General features: G+C 39.9%; 1 protein-coding gene across 2 annotated transcripts in view; it reads right to left on the reverse strand.

The window, feature by feature from the left end:
- Nucleotides 1-19,945, reverse strand: part of IRS1 (insulin receptor substrate 1) — a 56,810-nt gene that overhangs the window by 14,784 nt on the left and 22,081 nt on the right. The window contains exon 2 of one of the 2 annotated variants that reach the window (XM_074833720.1): nt 438-1,769. The exons of the other annotated variant lie outside the window; for it this stretch is intronic. The gene's annotated coding sequence lies outside the window, so the exon portion shown is untranslated. Of the gene's footprint in view, nt 1-437; nt 1,770-19,945 lie in introns of those variants that run through there. 2 annotated transcript variants of the gene reach the window in all.

Here is a 19,945-nt window from a genome sequence, read left to right on the forward strand (position 1 = left end):
ACTTTTAAAGTGAAAATCTTCTTGTAATATACATTTTCAGAAGAAAAAGCAACTCGGCTAAAATACCCTAAATTTCTTTATAGGGCACAACATAATGATTATTTTAAAGCTTAGCTCATCTTAGACAATCAGATTTTTGCTAGCACAATCTTTGCATAACTGTAAACACAGCTTTTTATTAAAAAAATCCACAAAATCCTCTCTTTTGCTACTATTTTTATTTGTCAAGTGTCTTCCAGATGGGCTTAAGAATACGTTCACACATGCTTCCATAGTCTTATTTCCTTTTCTGTGCTCAGATGCCTCCTTGCTGCTGCCGTATTATTTCTCAGCTTAAACATTCAAGAGAGGAGTAAACAACCAAATTTTTCTGCACTGTTCTTTCAGTCAGAGCAATCTTATGACAACAAAAAGTAATAATATATTCAGACATATGTAAGATTTCAAAGCTGTATATTTTAAATGTTGAACCAGCCACTTCCATTATATGTTGTATATGAAATACAGAAAATATTAACCCACTTCACCAAAAGCCATGATTCATTGAAAGTGAGATCACAAAATTAACAGAAATATAAGAAAGGAGAACAGAGCTTTGGAAACATTCCACAGTTGCAATTTAGATTAGTGATTAAACCAGGGAAGAACACAGATGTCTACTGACATTTTGCTTTAAAAGGTTTAAAGACTTTCCCCTTCACTTAAGGGTTTACAAATCAGATTCAGTTACAGTAAAACAATGTGGCAATCTTCATTTACAACAAACCCTAAATTTAGTAAGCAAAAGTCATTAGTATTAACAGATTTGAGCATAAAGAGAGCCAGCACCTGAGCTATGGGAAGGGCAGTCCATAAAGCACAGACTCCTCCCGCTCCCATCTTTTGTATACCAGCTGCATCTTCTGACTTCAATGACTGTCTTAGTGCAAGTATTTCTATAAGCCAGTATCGCTTTTCTTTCTTTTATTTAGGACACCATTATGCAACTATAAACAATATGTTTATAAAATTATAATCCATATTCTGTAATACGTAAACAAGTACCCATTACTTAGAGGCCACAGATGAGCATAATATTAAGTAGTAATAGAAAACAGCTGCACTTTCCTTTTGCATTTGTTTATATTTCTAAAGCAGCCAGTCTTTAAAATATTCTCCATACAAATCAAAACATGTTGTACCCCAATGAAGGACAAAACAACAGTAGTTTTAAAATACTGCATTTCCTGCAACATTATGCAAATTCAGTCTGCAGTCTGAGTAGACAGGGTACTTCAAAGGGTATAGCAACCTGAAAGGTTCCTGCTGTCAGGTAGCAGGGAGAAAAAGGCATGCTTCACTCTACTGCACAGATTACCCATACCACCACTCAAGCAACCTTGATATTGCAGTTAATTCATACCTGTGTGTTTTTATGTGAGCTTGCCCACTTTTTGCCTTCATTTGCCACAAAATAGTTTTCATCTCTCTCCCCCTCCCTCTATACAAACATAGGTACACACACACGCAGACTGATATATGTACACATACACACACACAACATATCCAAGCACTCGTACTTTGTTGAGATAGGTTAGCACAAAACAAGATTTATTTCAGCATTTCCTTCCAATGTCTACAGTACGTGCCATCTTCTATGGCAGTACCAACTACAGGTAAAAAGTATGTGCACAGATTTATCAATCGTAGAAATAATGCACTCAAAACAGATGATCCAGAAGCTTTCAAAGCTCTCGTCATTCTTGTCCTGAAGAGGCTTACAGGCTAACCTTTTGAGAGACAGAACAGAAACACTAAATCACTTAACAGGTGAGGGACAGTCTTTGTGTGATCAACACTGCTTCAAAATATATTAAGTACTTTAAGCTGTTTTACCTTTTGCCTTCGTCTGCCACAAAACAGTGTTCAAATAGAATTCTGTAACCTGAACTACAGAAGTATCCAAAAGCAGCTAGGTTAGGCAAGAAGCTAGGTTTCCACAAGAGGGGAAAACAGACATGGTTACAAACCCACAGATACAATCTTCTGTATGTCTGCAGACTCTCATAACCACACAGAACTTGCAGCTGGGATTTCAGACATTTCATAAATAATATCAATTCACCGCCTGCAAACCTACCTGAAGTCAACAGGAATCAATGATTTTCTCTCCCATGTATCCCAAAATTACCTGTAGTTGCCAAATGATATCTCGGCTACCGCCTTACAAAAGAAGCCACTGCTGGCAACTGACTGAGTTGACAACTCACTTGTAAACAATATTTCTAGTAGTTTTGTTGATTTTAATTACTTGGTATATTTTTCATTTTAACTTGATAAGAAGATAGCTTCTATAGAGGCTCAGGTCTCCTGTGATAAAATAACTTGACTTTTACTTTCTGTGATTTTAACCTTTATCAGAAAAAAAAGGTTAAAAGAGGCCCTGGTATACACAATACTAAAATCAAACTATGTTAACAAGCAATATTTGGCCTTCCTATAGTTTTAAACCATTCTTTGCAGTTGGTGGTGATCGTTTCTGTGAAGATCAAATAAAGTGTTAGTACCCATATATACCAATATAAAAAAAAAAAGTACAAAAAAATACTCTAGTGTCTACACACATAAAAAACCTCAAGCCCCTCCATCTTACTACAGGCTGTAAAGACATGAAAACAGCAGCAATTTATGAATCGGTATAACACTGGTATACCGGGAGGGAACTCATTACTTGCTTTGACTTTGAAAAGAATTTATCTGTTCTTCGGATTAAGTTACAGCAGAGAGGCCCCGCCAGCCCCTCTTCACCTTCTGTGGATTTGGCTCCTTTCCAGCTCAGGAAACTAACTGTACTCCCTGCTTCACAATGTGCAGCTCCTTGTGCAGCAGCTACTTTATTTTTAAACTTATCAGTTGGGTGGTGGGAAGTCAAAAATACTGGAATGGATTACTTAGTTTTTAATTATAATATCATTTGTGAAAAATTCCGATTATCATTTTGAAAGGCCATTACTAAACACATTCTATTCACAGCACAGAACAACAACTCTAATAAGTGCTTAACTTGACATTTTTCTTCCATCATTTCATGTATACCTTTCTTCTGGAAAAAGCAGACACTTGGGTTCAAACCACAAGACAAGCACTAAACCCTAGGCTACAACACCAAGTTAAACTGGGGTGCCTGTGCGCATGTGTACACTTCAGCAGCTGGCAAACATCCGGACAGATTAACCACTGCACAGCAGCTGTAGCAAATCAAATTCAGAAACCTTGCTGCACCTCCTATATGTTTTGGTATGCACTAACAATTATTTCTACACTGCAACTGAACAAAATCATATGAACAGAGTGTAACTGAGCCAGATAGCTCTTCCAAAGCAAGAATTACATTAATATTAGAAACCCTCAGCATTGGGTTTTCTAATACAGTGAATAATCATCAAATGAGGGAGGTTTTTTTTAAAAAAGTGAAAAGATGGTATCAGTTCTGTTTCACGTACAGCAAGATATTTATAGTAACCGTGTGCAATAAAGAACAAGCAAGAATATCATACATGTCACTATTATGATCATTATGGTGCAAATTTTCTAGTTACCACAAACATGCAAACATTCGCACGAAGAGCTCTAAGTTATACTAAGAAGGAGCAACATGAGTTCACATCACTGCGAAACAAAGCATCAAATAAGATTCACACCAGTTAAGTACCTGACACCCACCTATCTTAACTTTCCTGAGCAATGCTTTTTCCCAGCATTCTTCTCCATCCATCCATCCATCCATTAACTGTTTCATGATATACCTACACGCATTTGCCAATATCCCTCCATAAGCGTGCTTATAAACTGAACGCAACAATTCAGAGAGACAGCTTTAATTACTTCATATATCAAAGCATATCTAACAGCCTGCTGGCTCTTTTGCATGTCCCTGCCCATCAGCTGGGAACCATCATTCTAGGTGTATCTTTTTTTGGAAAGACTACAACTAACCTTGATAGTGCAACTGGACTGCAGTTTAATAAAAAACATTTATTGGGGAAAAAAAAACCCAACAGAAACTTCTGACTTTCATTGTATTTTGTTTTCACATCATTCAGAGAGTATTTTGAAGAAATTCAACTTAATTTTTCTTTCCATATCACCCAAAGGCCCTAACAAGGCATTGAAAACAACTATCAATATAAAACATCACAGCCATACAGATATTTTCATTCTTCTTAAAAAGTCAAAGTCAAGCAACTATATAATTACATTGCTTTCTTCTATAATTAGAAGATACGATATGTTGGGGGAAAGACTACATCAAGTCAACACGCCGCCACAGCACAGCGTAAGGGTGTAAGTACTCTGCAGCACAGCTGTGTGTGTCTCTTTCAGCAGAGCTTCGATGAAAACCAATACCTCTAGGTTTCACTGCTGGCTGGTTATGTGAAACTAAAGTTAGAAGCCAAGCTGAGCACCATCGGGGGTGGGGGGTGTCAAGACAAGCGTGTAGCCAAGTAAGAAGATGCAGTGGGAGCCTGATCTCATTCTTACTCAAGGAAATAAAGGAAGTAAATTAAAGACTTATGCCAATAAATCTTACCCTGCAAAGCAGATCTTGAGATGACAAAAAGACAGATGCATGCTTTTAAGTAACATGAAATACAAGTGCATTTCATGGGGAGCCAGCAACCCTTCTATAACTAGCCTAAATGCCAAGTATAGCAGACAACTTCAGCTAAGTATAAAAAGCCACAAATCTCACAGTTTGAGATAATTTCCAAGGAGGTGTTAAAGTTAACTCTGAAACTATTCAACAAGACATCAGCCTTCTCATAAAGAATATGTTATTGCAGTACACCCAGGAAAGGACAACCATGCCCGTCAAAGCACCCTGTGATTTGTGGGAACAGAGAGGCTGAAGAGATTATGTGGATACTTCACATATTTCTCCACGAGTAACAGAAGGAATTTTCTGCTCACAGAGCTTCAGGGATGAGAACCTGACTGTGCAAAATATCAATGGCAAGACTTTAGCTAGTAGCTTCAGTAATCTCCGCATGTAACTGGGCTCCAGTCACTCCTAACTGCAGCAGCTGGATTAGCAAAGCTGCCATGGGAATACCTGACGTTCTGTAGGTCTGACATTCTGCACCACCAGTAACATGCAACTGGGAGCAGACAGTGATCCAGCTTGCAGATACTGGCTTGTAGCTTTCAGCACTTCATCTTTTTCTTAAAATAATTCCTCCATTCTAACCTCAAATGCAACAGATAGGCTGCCATCCCCACACTGGTCAGAACTCAGAACACAGTTTATATGACAGCTTATCACATGGTTTTCTCCCTTTCTAACAGGTTCCTTCTACATTTGATACAACCAAGCTGCATCTTTTCCGTTCATGGTAACACAGTGCAGTCTGCAGCAGTAGCTGGGGATCGTAGATCTGTCTGTCCCCTCTTTCTGGCTGGTTTGGAGCTCCATCTTTTCCACTGCCTCTCCTATGCCTGTAGCTGCTCGTAGGATGCAGCTGCCCAAGAAGCCTTCCCGACATGCTACGTTACAGTCAGTTACCTCATCATTAGAGAAGAGTATTTCAGATAGTTTTTGCCAACTTCTCAAAGCTAAATAACCAAGCAAAGCTTCAAATCCAGCTGCCAATGGGAATACATATATATTAGAAAGTTGGACTGGATTTCAGTTTCTGCTCTACAAATATAGTTGGAAAAAACCCCAACTTCCATAGAAACAGAAAAACTGAACGAAGTTGCTAGTTTTCTAGGCTGTGAGCTCTAGCTCTCTTCCTTCAGTAGTGATGAGGCGGTAATACTATCTGTAAGCATCCATCTGCAGAAGAGTAATACCTATGCTTTAAGTAGCAAGGCCACTTGAATGGATATTGAGAGCACTGATTTCACCACTGCTGGTATGCAGTTTACAGCTTTACTTAGCCACAGAGACAATCTCAGCATCTTGCACCTCTTCTCACACTGCATTTGTTAAACACTCTCTCAGCATACTCAGACACCTACTTTTGGCTTCCCTTAATCAAAAGGTGTTGACACTTATCCCCGAGTACTTGTATGCAATACACAGGATCAGGTGGGCCTCTGCACACTTCCCTGTGCTACAGAGGTGGGCTCCACGTTACCCTCACAGGTTGGTCAGCCGTCACCAGGACCCTGTCCCTACATTCCAAGGAGTGGCAGGGCTACAAATGGACCAGCAAAGCAATCTAAGGAGCTTTATACTGGGGCCTTCCATAAGAAAACAAACAGGTTAATTCCTCCCCCCCATTCCCTCACTCTTTACAGTTGATAATTTCTAGTTCTCAAAAAGGAGTAACAAAACAATCTACATCACCATCATCCTCCTTCCCCAACACTAGAGCAATAATATTGTAAGAGAGTGGGGAAAGTCAATTTCTCCAGAGTCGCTCAGGCAGGAGCATCCAAGAAGGGGGCAAAAAGCAGAGGAGGTCTTCTAGATACATTTGTTTTTCCCTGTTGCATGCCATGACTGGAACCAAACCAACCAAGACCCTAAGACTTCTAAGCTCAGGTCTCCAGTGCCAGTGCTCACCATGTTACCAACCACTCTGTATTCCTCTAGTGCTTTTTTTTCTACCCAGCAAGAATGACCTTTAGATCACCTCATAAAAATTGTTTAATGCAAATTAAAATATTATTTTGATCATTAAATACATTTAAGAGTATTTTCATCGCATTGGGTGGAAACACTAGACACTCTCAAAAATGAACAAAAAGGTACAGAGCTGGCTCAAGCAGTAAATATTAAAGACTGTTCACAGAATAGTAAATACTGACATTTTTGATGTAAGTATTTCATAATTTAATAAGAAAGTATTCTCTTGACCAAAGAAGAAAAGCTGGAGCTTTTTATTGATTGGATGGTTCTGAAGTTATTGAGCAAGCTTTACTTTACACACATCTATTAATTATTAAAAAAAAAAAGAAAATCAACCCAAGCCTACCTCCTTCCCCAAACAGAGGCTCTTCTTCTGTATTCTAAGAAATGTATTGCTGAGATTTATGGTTTTTCAAGGAAAGACTTTCCTATAACTTAGGATTCATTTACACTTTGAGCTATCAGATTTTACTGCAGAGTTATGGAAAGAGAAAGAGGGGACAGGGAAGGCAGGAAGAAAGCAGGACAAGGTCTCACAGGGCTCATACTCAGTGTTCCTCCAAGACAGCTATGTCCCAGCAAGAAAAATTCAGATGGATATATCCACATAAATAATAACTATTGCTAGCATAGCCTTCTTAGTGACAGATTCTAGAGCTGCCTGACACTAGACTATGATGAAGCTCAACTGTGTCCAGGTTTAGATATAACCTAGCTCTTTTCATTAATGAGGTTTTCCTGCAGGATAAAATACACTGTAGAACATTACATTAAAAATGGGGCATTTATTTCTCTGTTGTAAGAAACTGAAGTTAAAAATAAAACAAAACCCCACCACTTCTGAAAGGAATGCCCTTACCATTTTTTCTATTTTTCTTATTATACCATTTTTAGCATTTGTTCAAATTGCTATTTTTCAGCCTTACAGTCTCTCCACAGTCTTAAAATTATGCAAAAACTCCAAGTCGTCTTTATTAATCTGTCTTTTAGATGATTTCCACCCAAATTAATTCTAAAAATATAACAAAGAAAACCACTAACAGCACTAGGCTCACTGTCTTCCAGTTACCAGTGGTTACCACCCTACAAGCCACTGCTATACTGAAGTTAACTTTGTGAGGATTTTAAAAAAAAAACAATTTACTTGAAAATAGTGTAATATACTTATTCAATGCCTTCTAGCTGTGGGTTTTACTCTCGCTCCAAGCAAGGTCCACCCACTTATTTGCATCAATATGCAGCATTGGTAACTTTGAGATGAGGCAGGGGATGAAGAACTTACATTTCTCAAAGCACACTGGGACATAACCAAATACCAATGAATATGTCACACTGATGAAGTGATAAAAATTGTGTTTGGAGCCTTGTTGCATAAACAGCAGTGTACCGGCTTACCACCACAAACTGAAGACAGCAAGGTCTAAATAGAATCTTATCACTAGTAGTTGAGCACTATCCCAAACCTCTCCTTGTAATCTGAAAGGAAAATTATGAGCGTGACCCAGATGAATCACATTCCCAGATGGACTTCCCAGTATTTTTTTCCTGGCTAGAAAGAACAAAATTTTTTCCAGCTTACTATGAAGCAACAGCCATCTCAGCTTGCAGTACCGATGAATTTTAAGCAAGTAGATCAAAAGTCTCCTTTGGAGGTGCAGTTTACTTAACATGAAAAAAAGAGAGAAGCTTCATGCCTCACATCTAACCCTGCCATTAATGAGAAAATAATTTGGAGTGAATGACAAAAAGATCTCACTAAGCCTGAGAGATCAAGAATATAAGAAATGCCCAGCTGGATCAGACTGATTGTTCATCTAATCCACAATGTGATTCCAAAAGGGCAGAAAACGTGCTATTTAAAGAGAACCCATAAACCACATTCTGTAGTCCATTCCCCTCACACTCTATCTGCTGACCATGAACTCTCCTAACCCTGTTTTGAACCTGCCTACACAGCCTGTTTCCAAAACATCCTCTGGCTGCAAGTTGCATAAATTCACTACCTGCTATGTAAACAAATACTTTCTTTAATCTGTCTTAAACTGATTCCCAACCAGTTTCATCAAGTGTCCTGTAATTCTGGTACTGCAGGGTTTCCATCAACAAGAGTTTTGCATTCACCTTACCCACCAACTTTATGATTTTGTAAATGTTGATCATATTGCCCCTCTCAGTCTCTCATCTTCTAAAACAAGCCTTTTAAACGACACAACTCCAACTCCACACAAGGCAGAGATACCATCCCCCAGGACTGAGGGCTGCCCTTCTCTGTACCCTTCCTAAACTAAGGGTACTAACTGTACCTTCTTAAGATGTGGACACAAAAAATGCGCCCAGTGCTCAAAATGTGGGGGGCACACCAGTGTTTTAAATACCAACAAAATGACACCTTCTTCTTTTCCTCAGTACCTTTTTCTGATGATGCCAAAAGGCACTGCCCGTGGCTTTCTGGCTTTTTTTTTGGCTGCTACTGCTCCACATTGCAGACAATGATTCTGGAGAACTGTTGATGACAACCACAAGGCCTCTTTTCCAAGTTGCAGCCCTCAGTTCCGAGTTCAGCATCACACAAGCATGGTTTAGTATAATTTTTTCCTTACTGGAAAAAAACTTATGTTTAAAAACCTATGTTTACCTATGCTGACATTAGTCTACCGCCTTTCTGCCCACTTAGTTACGTGATGGCCTTCTGGAATTCCTCAGCACTGACACAGCATCGAACTACCCAAAAGTAACAGTAATACTGTTTTTCATCAGAACTGGAATCATTTTGCGGCTGGTGTAAGCTAACAAATCGGGCTGTTGGTTTGAGTGATGTCTAGAAGCCACAAGGAAGGCAACTGAGATCAATCAAGACCTCTAGAGCTAGTTTTATCATTGGGGAAAACTACCAGAGACAGGAGATTTATTAAGCAGGATGGAAATCAGGTGCAAAATTTAACAAAACAAAACAAAAAAACCCCAACCCACACTGTCATGACTAATGATGGAGAACAGTACGAAACCTGCAATGGATTGTTCATAGAATTGTTGTCTGTTCATGGATGTAGCTACCCGACCACTATTATGGAGGAAATTAGATCTCTTGTAACACCAGCTCTGGTGATACTCTACCATGACAGCCAGACAGCAGGGTTCCTAATGTCTTTTTGTATCTGTCAGCTATCAGTCCTCACTTTTACCTTACAATGAAAAATGACTGTCAAGGAGATCTTCAAAACTACCTTTTAAAAAGTTAATGTAAAAATCCAAGTAACATTGGAGAAAAAAATTTATTCTGATTAAAAATCATACTAAAGATTGAAGCAGGATTCTTCTGCTAAAGAATTCTATTTGGGCAAAGCTGAACCACCACAATACCAACAGAAATTAAACAAAACCTTGCTCAAATTAGAAGACTACAATACAAGAAAAGTCACCAACAATTGTAAAAAAAAGCCATAAGAACTTCTGTGATTAAGAAAGTAAGTATTTTGGCTCAACTGCATCCTGAGCACTGTTATACCACCATAGGAATCACAACCTATCATGTGCAGCATTGCCAAGGGCTGCCCCCTAACACAGAAAATTCATGTGGTAAAAGGAGCAGATCTAAAGTTAAAAAAACCATACTGGTAATTTCCACTTCTGAATATGACTGCAGTTTCCTCTCTGAAAGGAAAAAACCCAAAACAAAACAAAAAACCCCAACACCTTTATTCAGACTCAAAAGTTAATTTAAATAAACTACAGAAACTGCATTCCCTGTTTCCTCACAGAAATCAAAGAGAATTTTAAGGCTGTTCTCTTCAGCATCAAATAATTTCAGAAAAAAAAAAAATCCTCAATCTTGAAAATTCATTTCATCATATTCTGTTGACTAGACAGTGATTTTCCAAGAGCAAGCTATTTTTTTATCCATACCTAGTAGACCTGGGAGTCTGTTTCAGGTTTGTTGGCACAGACTGCTTCCTAACAAATACAAGTATCACATTCATTTTGTATATTTCATCTTCAAAGATGTTTATACACTGCAGGTAACAATTAGCATATACCATACTTACTGAAAAAATGCCGACACCAGCCGCAAAACAAAAGTACCCCACTAACTTTCAGGTGCAGAGTGCAAATGAATTTCTGATTCCAACAGATTTAGGTTTGAAATCTACTTTGTCCATCTTCGCCCTAACGTGTATTGGGATTTTCTGAATGTTTTGCTCAGCAGATCTGTTTTCAGACACCCCTATTCTCTAAGAATTTTCCATTTGGGATCAGGTGATGGATAGGTACTGACTTTCTTTTTTTGAAATTCTGAATGCTAAGAAACCTTGGCCCAGAACAAGTGCTTCTGGAGTACCTGGTACTAATGAGGTGTTATCTTCTGCAACTGAAAGCACTGCACTTTTGTCAGGGGTGCTGAAGCCTAGTCTGCCATTTGTCCTCTACAGTAGTTTCCATCATCTTAACTCTATTTTCCCAGTATGAATGTAAAGTAGGACATAATGAATAACAAAAGGAGAAAACCTATAAAAGAAGAAAAGCTACTTTTGGTTATCAAATGAAAAACCTTGTAAACTTTTGTGCGCTGCCTCAAACAGAAGTTTTTTGTTTTGTTTTCCTACAAGTCAGGCAGTCAAAAGTAACAAAACATGCCCAGTGACGGGTATGGAAAAATCACACTAAATATACAGAAGCTTTTGAATCTGATTAGCAATGACTGCAGCAAGCCCTCCCTTCAATACCAAGGCTGTCCAGTGCAGAGTACGGAAGTTGTGAGCGTGCAGACAGCTTTGCAAAGCAATGTCACCACTCTTCTCAGCTCTTCTCAATGAGGCACCTGCTGCTCTGCTGAATAAACTACTGGCATATCCTTGACACAACTGTCACCAAATAGCTGCATGATAAAAAATACTCTAGGAGAAAGAAATAAAACCAAAAAAATGCTTCCACTCTTAAATGGAAACAAAAAGTATTAAGTGACTTTGCTATTAGTAACCTACTTCCACAGAACAAGAAAGAAATCTCTTTTCAATGCTCTCCTGCATGAAGACTGAAGTGGGAGTTACATTTAAGCTTCTCTCGTCCTCCTCCGCCAGCATTAGTGGCCAGAGGGTTTTTCTGAAGGAGTGAGAGCTGCATTTCCTAAGCAGATGAAAAAGACAAACCAGCCTGTGGAAGGAGTGGGAGAGTTCAGAACAGGAGCAAATCAAGGACTATCAAACATGAAAAGCATCAGCAAGTGTGGGGAAGAAGGAAAAAAAGGAAGGATTTGTGTAATAAGGAATTTTACAAAGTAGATTTTAACATTGTTGCAGCACCTACTTAAGGGAGAATAGCTTCAAGCTAAGCTGCTTGGTGCTATGCACTGCAGACTCTCAATCTTGACCACAGAATCAGCAGCTCCAAATTCCTCTGGTGAGTATCAGAAAAGAGCAATTCAGCTGCATCACTGTGTCTTCACATACTGTGCTTTTATTTTCTGATTCTAAATAGGGAATGGTGTTTGCCTCAACATTTAAATAAAAACATTTTTTAACATTATTAAAGAATACAGCTCTCTTGGGAAAAAAAACCCAAACATTCCTACCTATATAAATTTCTATCTTCCACTTTCCACACCATTTAAATAAGCTTTGCACTCAGAATAAGTCTGTTTCCATTTTTAAACAAAAGGTGCAAACAGTTCATTAAAATGAAGCCATTCTCAAATGCTGTTCCTTTCATCCTACAAATTCTTTGCTACCTTGTCCAACTCTGGATGTTCAGTGCACTTTGATCACACAAGATACCAGAAAACCTTAGATGCAATTCCACAAACTGAAGAAAACACTAAAATTCCACTGCTACCTTCACATTATGTCTGCTGCCTTTTCCTTATGAACAGTTTAAGTCTTAAGAGACAAGTCTCTTACTCTGAAACCTTAACATAGCTTCTATTTCAGTTCTTCAAGTTCTATTTTCCTTACAACTTTTGCATGGAGAATCTATTTTCAAAACATTTTGAAACCTGTATATGCAACAACTTGTTAGCGAGTAAGTTGTCAGTATACACACATTTCCAATACTAGCACATGCTAACTCAGGTTTTGGGTTCTTTACCCTGCACATCCTGAGTTTGTTTAACTTAGTAAAGCAGAAAAAGACTAATACTATCACATTTACTTTGGCATGTATATCTAGTACTCCCCTAAAAAGCAATCCATCCCACATAAGCCAGAGGCAATAAATAACATCATTTATAATCTGTTTAAGACAGGCAAAGGCTATGTGTCAAACATTTCAGGTCATCTCTCTCCTCTTTCCAATTATCTGCTCTATTCATTAGATCAAATCTTTTGGTTTCTCTAACTTGCATTTGCCATTAGAAAACACTAGATTTAAACTCCCTTTAAAAGATACAGTACTTAATAAGAGAAAATGGAGGAGCTGATGAATGAAGTTAAGATACTGCCTTAAAACTGTGCTTATAACTTTGATAATTCTTGTTTTATACCTCTATCCACAGTAGCAAAGAAACATTCAGTCATTTTAAAGGCTCTGAAAGGCTGCCCCAGGAATGTCTGAGTCCATCCTGTCCATCTTCCAAGGTCACTTTTCAGTGGTCAGTCAGTCTCAAATCACAGGCTGAACATCAGAATGGAAGGTGTATCTACCCCCAGTTGACTAGTAATGTTTACATGTTTTCACTTACATCTGTTCTATTCCGTTTGAGCCAATTATGAATTTGATGCTCCCTGGACTGAGACTTTCATCTATTAAGGCATTAAGTTATTAAGGGAGATGAGGCACATGATGATGACAGGTTAGTGCACTTAAGATGATTATGTTATCCTACATCTTTTATGAATTGGTCATGCTTGACTACAAGGCAATGGACACAGTATAGAGAAGTAAACTTAAAACAGTTTCATCCAAGAATTTTCAGCAAGATCAAACTACAACATTCTGCCAATCCTTTAAGAGTATCTCTTAGGTAAACGATAATGGGGTTTGCTGGTACATCAGTACATCCCAGTTACCAAGCCTCAGGAAACCTACAAAACATTTAGGGAGACGGCATAGTAAGAGACACGCCAATACATGTTGCTGAAAAGGCGCTTCTGCAACTGAAACAATACAAACCCCTAGCATTACAGGTATAGCTTGGACTACACATACAAGTGGCACAGATCCTGTCATGAGTTACGCTCACAGAGGTGGAGCACTTAAGTTTCCCACTACAGATAACCCTGTCACTTGCTCTAGTGAAATATAAGCCATGTGATTTGCACAAAACAAATACAAAATTTGATGGTGTAAGAAGCAGCACTTTGTAGCATGGGATAGGAATTCTAGTACTAATTTAAAAGGCTGAAGAAGAAAGAATTACAATGTGAAACAAATTGCCAAGTTGCAAAAGAAACAGTATATATATTGCCAGTGATTAAAAAAAATATTGCACATGCAGTTTCAAAAAGAAAAGTTAATTTAGTGCGTATGAGCACTGTGCTCACTCAAGTCTGTGCTGACTCAGGAGAATGCAATCCCCCATTTATCCATGGAACAGGTTTTCCTCCAACAGCTGATTCCTCCTACTTGCTCGAAACTCTTTCTGGCCTCTCCAGCAGCAGCAGCAAAAACAAAGCTGTCACAGTTGTCCTGGCAGCCAGCTTTAGCATGCAATAATGTTTTTAAAAATAATAACAACTTAGATTATTAACAGCATACACCTTAATAAACAGGCTCAGGAGCAGAAATTGGGATCCAGCTGTGCTGAGGCAGTAGCTGGATGCCGTTTGGCAGGAGGGAGCGAGCATAGCAAGCACCAGCCAGCTCCAGCGAGGGACTGAACTTTGCCCCATTTCCTGAGCTCCTGGACCGGCTTCGGGCGAGGGCCTGGAACAAAACTGCACTCACAGGCAACAAGGTATTTTCTTCACATTTAATGCTCCTAAGTGACACGTTTCCAGCTTAGGATCCAAACAAGCGGAGTGGGTAGCACCAAAGAGAGGAGTTTTGTTGTGCCTCTCAGTGAGCCACCTTCATTAAACATATCCATGATGAAAAAGCAAAGTTGGGAGGCAAATAAACCCCATTTAACAGCCTTCCCATGCTTCCTACGGTGTCTGTGACCCTACAGTTCTTGACTCAAGGCATTTAAAAGTGTCTAACACAACAACAAAATATATCTAAAAGTAAATATTTGATGATTTCTAAACTACAAAAAAGGTTGATCTAGAAATGTCTTAAAATTAACTTAGAAGTGAGAACTGCACAGCTGAAGAGAAAGAAAAAAGAAAGCTGCATAGAAAACAGAGTCTCCATTAATTCCCAGCCTTAATTGTCCCACACAAGTGTAACATTTAGATTCTCTGTTCGTTCCTCTAAAATAGTTAATCAGACTGATACAGGCAAGGAAAGCTGACATGTCCCCTCCAGGCCCCCAGGTCACCTACTCACAAGATACAAAATAGCCTTCTACTGCTTCTCAGAACAGTCAAATATTTTTCCATCATTTACGTGACCTCGTCCTTAAGGACACTTTTGAAAACAACGTTCGATGCCTTCTGACTCACAGCCAGTGGTTTCACTGGCAGCCAAACACGTGCACTCCAAAACACTCTCTACAATCTAAATTGCAAATACAGTACAAGTATATCAAGTTCCCTTTACAGTTTATGGCTTTATATGTTAGGAGAAAAACCACTCAAAAATAAACAGAATCAAAGCTATACCCTACCTTACGGAAAAGACTTCAGTTATAAAAGGACTGTGACTGTTTTGTCCAAAAAGATAGCCCAACTGTCTATTTGTGCTTCAACAAAGCTAAGCAAACAGCTTTCAGCTAGAAACAGAGGGGATCTTTTACTGGCAGTGGGTAAAAAAAGCTAGTAAGAATTCAAAGTAGAAGGAAACACAGTGGGAGGAAAAAAACCCCCAACCTTTTTATCCCCTGAAGTACAAGATGGTTTAAAAAAAAATCTTCTATATCAGAACAATGGGTTTGGCATCAAAATTCGTAATCACCCTCCTATCTTCTCTCTCCCTTTTGCCTTTCTGAAATTCTAAGCTAATTTCAGAGCTCTCTGAACTTCTTCCCCAAGGCAAAGACACAAAGCAAACTTCCACTGGAAAACTACCCTGTCTCTTCTGCGTGGCAGAGCACAGCTGTGGAAGGAAAGGGTGTGCTCTCTTTGAAGTCTCATTATTAGCACTTGTATCTGTTAAATATAGTTTTCCCCTCCTGCATGGCTCGAGTGATTACGCTGTGCGTTTCAATGCCTCTTGCTTGTCTGTACCAGTTGTCTGGCTAGTGCTTTCTCTCAGGTGCCCCCAAAAGAGGAACCTCCCAAGCTATCATCCCTGAAATCACTGAAGATTTAAATTTAGATGACCGTGGTCATAAAATTAAAGAGTTAGAAGCTCTTTCCCCCTCTTCAAAATGCTACAGTTTGAGGTCGTTTTTTGCGGCGAGTGCACCAAGGAGCTGGATGTATAGCTCACTCAAGGTATACAGAGCACACTACACAAGCCGGACGACGCTTGTGGGGAGGGAAAGACATCATCTGTTATTTGCTTTGTAACAAAACATCACTTGACATTAAAAAGGATCCAAATCTTATTAAACAATGAAAGATGTGCCTTTTAAGAAGATCAGTGTCATTCTTAGAGACAGCAAGAGAGATTACAGGGCAATGAAAGCAATCACACATGCGATTCAAAGTTAAACACAGCGGAAAGGAAGGTGGCATACACATCATATTCCTGCTTACAACCTTTATGATGCAGGCTTGAAAGAAATCCCACTGCCAGCACTTCTGCGCAAGTTTCAGCAGAAACAGCTACCAGGATGGAGGAGGGGGAGAAAGCTTGACAACTTGAGTTTTGTGAATAAGGTTAGGCTTATTGATCTGGGGTTTATGAAGACTTTGAATCTCAGCAGCAGCAGAATGTTACATATTTGGACAACGCCCAGCCAGCGCTGCACAGGAACTGAAGTGATAACCAGTGATAATGATTATTCGTATTGTTTGCACTGCAACAGCATACAGGAGCCCCAGTCATAGCTGAAGGCCTCACTTTACTGGCCACTAAACAAACAAAGTAAAATGACAGTCCCTGCCCCAGCAGACCTATACTGAAAGAAAAAAAGAGACACGTAGATACATGAGAGCACAGGGAAGTAACAGCACAGTATTTCTCAACATGTCGTGAGCCACATGTACAATTTACCAAAGGCCACAGCCCGGCTATTTCTCATTAATTAATGAACATACAGCTGCAATTGCATAACTATTCAACAACCTTCCTACATCCACATCAAAGAACTTACATCTGAACAGTGAGGCTTCTTACCTTTAACTATGCTTAGCAGGCTAGTGTAGGACACACAATATTGAGAGTGCTTGCAGCTGGGCTTGGGTGTTTTCATTCCCCTTCTTCTCTTTAAAGTGACCATCATCTAAAGCTTTAGAAATGCATCCTCACTATTTTGATGCACCAGATTAGCATTTGGATGGTCAGAAGATGAGCAACGATTACAGTGGCATGACTTCTGTTAATTCCTCCGTGGCCAGAAGCCTTAGATGATGTGGCTATTGCTTCCAAACTCAGCTTGCTGAGCCCACTGCAGAGGTCACCAATCAGGTATTCCACACATTAATTTGTAGGTTTCTCCTTTCTAAATAAAAATTTCATTAACTAATTTTGGTGTTTGGAACTTGCTCTTTATTTCTCATTTCCTGAAAAGATCCAGAAGGTTTTTCTTTGAAGGTCATTACTTTTCCCCTCTATCTTTCTAGTCCTGAAACATGAGGAAAAATCTTTATTCTCCTTCTTTGAAAGAATGCGTTGAGTTTTAATCATTTAATCCTTGTTACAAAAACAATTAAGCACACATGTTCCTAACTCTCAAATAAGTAGTAAGATGGTAAAAAGTCCAAATCAAAACACTTGCTTGTAGATCTGAGAAACAAAACCTAGAATCTGCCTTGTGGCACAAAAAACTGTATCCCCTTCTAATGCTTAACAGCATACCGATCTATTCCCTGCATGTCAAAGTCCTGTGCTGGGCAAGATAAACTACCAGTTCATCTGTTGTTAATAAGGACAGGCTTACAGAATAAGCCTCAAACTTTCTATTTGTCTACCAGCTAACTGTTACAGAGCAAGATGACAGCTATCCTTGCAGGATAGTTATTCATAGAATCCAACCTGGCCTTGAACACTGCCAGGGAGGGGGCAGCCACAACTTCTCTGGGCAACTTGTTCCAGTGCCTCATCACCCTCACAGTAAAGAATTTCCTCCTTGTATCTAATCTGAATCTACCCTCTTTCAGTTTAAAGGCATTACCCCTCATCCTATCACTGCACTCCTTTATAAAAAGTCCCTCCCCATCTTTCCTGTAGCCCCCTTTAAGTACTTGAAGGCCACTAGAAGGTCACCCCGGAGTCTTCTCTTCTCCAGGCTGAACACCCCCAACTCTCTCAGCCTGTCCTCACAGGGGAGGTGCTCCAGCCCCTGATCATCTTTGTGGCCTCCTCTGGACCCACTCGAGCAGGTCCACGTCCTTCTGATGTTGGGGGCCCTAGAGCTGGACACAGAACTGCAGGTGGGGTCTCAGGAGAGTGGAGTAGAGGGGGAGAATCCCCTCCCTCGCCCTGCTGGCCACACTTGATGCAGCCCAGCACACAGTTGGCTTTCTGGGCTGCAAGCGCACATTGCTGGCTCATAGTCAGTTCTTCATCCACCAACACCCCCAAGTCCTCTCCCCAGGGCTGCCACTCATCACCCAGCCTGGATTTGTGCTTGGGATTGCCCCGACCCATGTGCAGGACCTTGCGCTTGGCCTTGTTGAACTTCAGGAGATTTGCACAGGCCCACCTCTCCAGCCTGTCCAGGTCCCTCTGGATGGCACATCCCCTCCCTCCAGCGTGTCGACCACATCTCACAGATCGGTGTTATTGGTGAACTTGGTGAGGGTGCACTCAATCCCACTGACCATGTTGCTGACAAAGATGTTAAACAGCGCTGGTCCCAATACCAACCGAACTACCTTTCAAGAGAAAACAAACCAAAACAACAACAACAAACCTCTCATCTCACTACATAATTCAGCACAATCACTCCCATTTCTATTATTCTTTAAAAAAAAAAAAAACAAACCACAAAACTCTCCATAGCTGAAAGACAGAAAATCACTAGAGCAATTAACACTTCTAAGCAGAAATTCAGTTTCTAACCAGAGGTGCCCAGTGCCATTTCAGTATCCCTGACCTAGCAGGTATGAGACAGGATCATGTAAGGAGATGCATACCCTTCTGGAGCAGGGGCTGAAAGCTGAACAGGAAGCCTGGGAGCTTCTAAAAAAATCACTAGACTAACCATAAAGGATGAGATTTGGCTGCTTAACATCAAATGGGTTTAAACAAAAACAAAACAAAAGAACCTTTGTGCTCACTTCCAGCCACTAGACTTAGAAAGTTTCTGTGATCCTAATGCAGGAAAATACTGAGCCCCCTCTGCATCATACTTTCAGCATAATGCCTCAAGGCACAGTTATCGTCCTGCCCCAACAAAATAAGCACTCTGAAAAATGAATGAAAATATTGCAAGGAGAAGATGATCACAGTTACATATCTACTTGAAGCCAGTACAAGGCTGTCCTGCTGTTGCCTTAAGTGTTCTCACCTACTTTACATAGCCCCACCACACACAGCATCCCCTCCTTTGCCCAGGCACAAGGGACTGTGTAAGCAGCATGATGAATTGGATACGAATTAAAAATTGATTTCTCCCCTCCCCAAGCCAGGTTACTTTTAGCCTGGATTAGGCCCCTGATGTAGCTGTCTGCTCAGCTACAGGAATGCTTGTACTCATACGAAGAAGGTAGCAGCATGGGAGCAGGAGTAAGAATACTTCTTCAAAATGACAGGCAAAAAAGTAGCAGTGAAAGGATGGTGTACAAGCATGCCCGAAGCCTCACGCAGGTACTCGTGTACAAGTCTCATCCATGCGCTGAACTGACAGGGCACAAACCCTCCCTTGTCCAGAGGCTGTTCAGAAACATGTCTGTAACCACACCTGCTCCAGTAACCCTTTCTTCTTCCTGGGAAAGAAGAGGTCCAAATCAGACACCATGTTCAGCTCAGCAACCCGATTCAACACAAGAATATAATGTCATACACTGTGAGCAAAAGGGCTGACAGAGACGGGGGGAAATCTGGTTTAGTCAAATGCAACTTGAGCTGATGACTGAACCATGAATAGCCACTCATACCTGTGGTCCACAGAATTAAACAAAGTCACTGAACTTACCCTGGTTAAAATTATACCCAGCTGTAAAAAACACCCAAACGAAACAACAAACA

Source organism: Strix aluco, chromosome 9 (assembly GCF_031877795.1).
Source record: "Strix aluco isolate bStrAlu1 chromosome 9, bStrAlu1.hap1, whole genome shotgun sequence".
In the NCBI taxonomy this organism is placed as follows: Eukaryota; Metazoa; Chordata; class Aves; order Strigiformes; family Strigidae; genus Strix; species Strix aluco.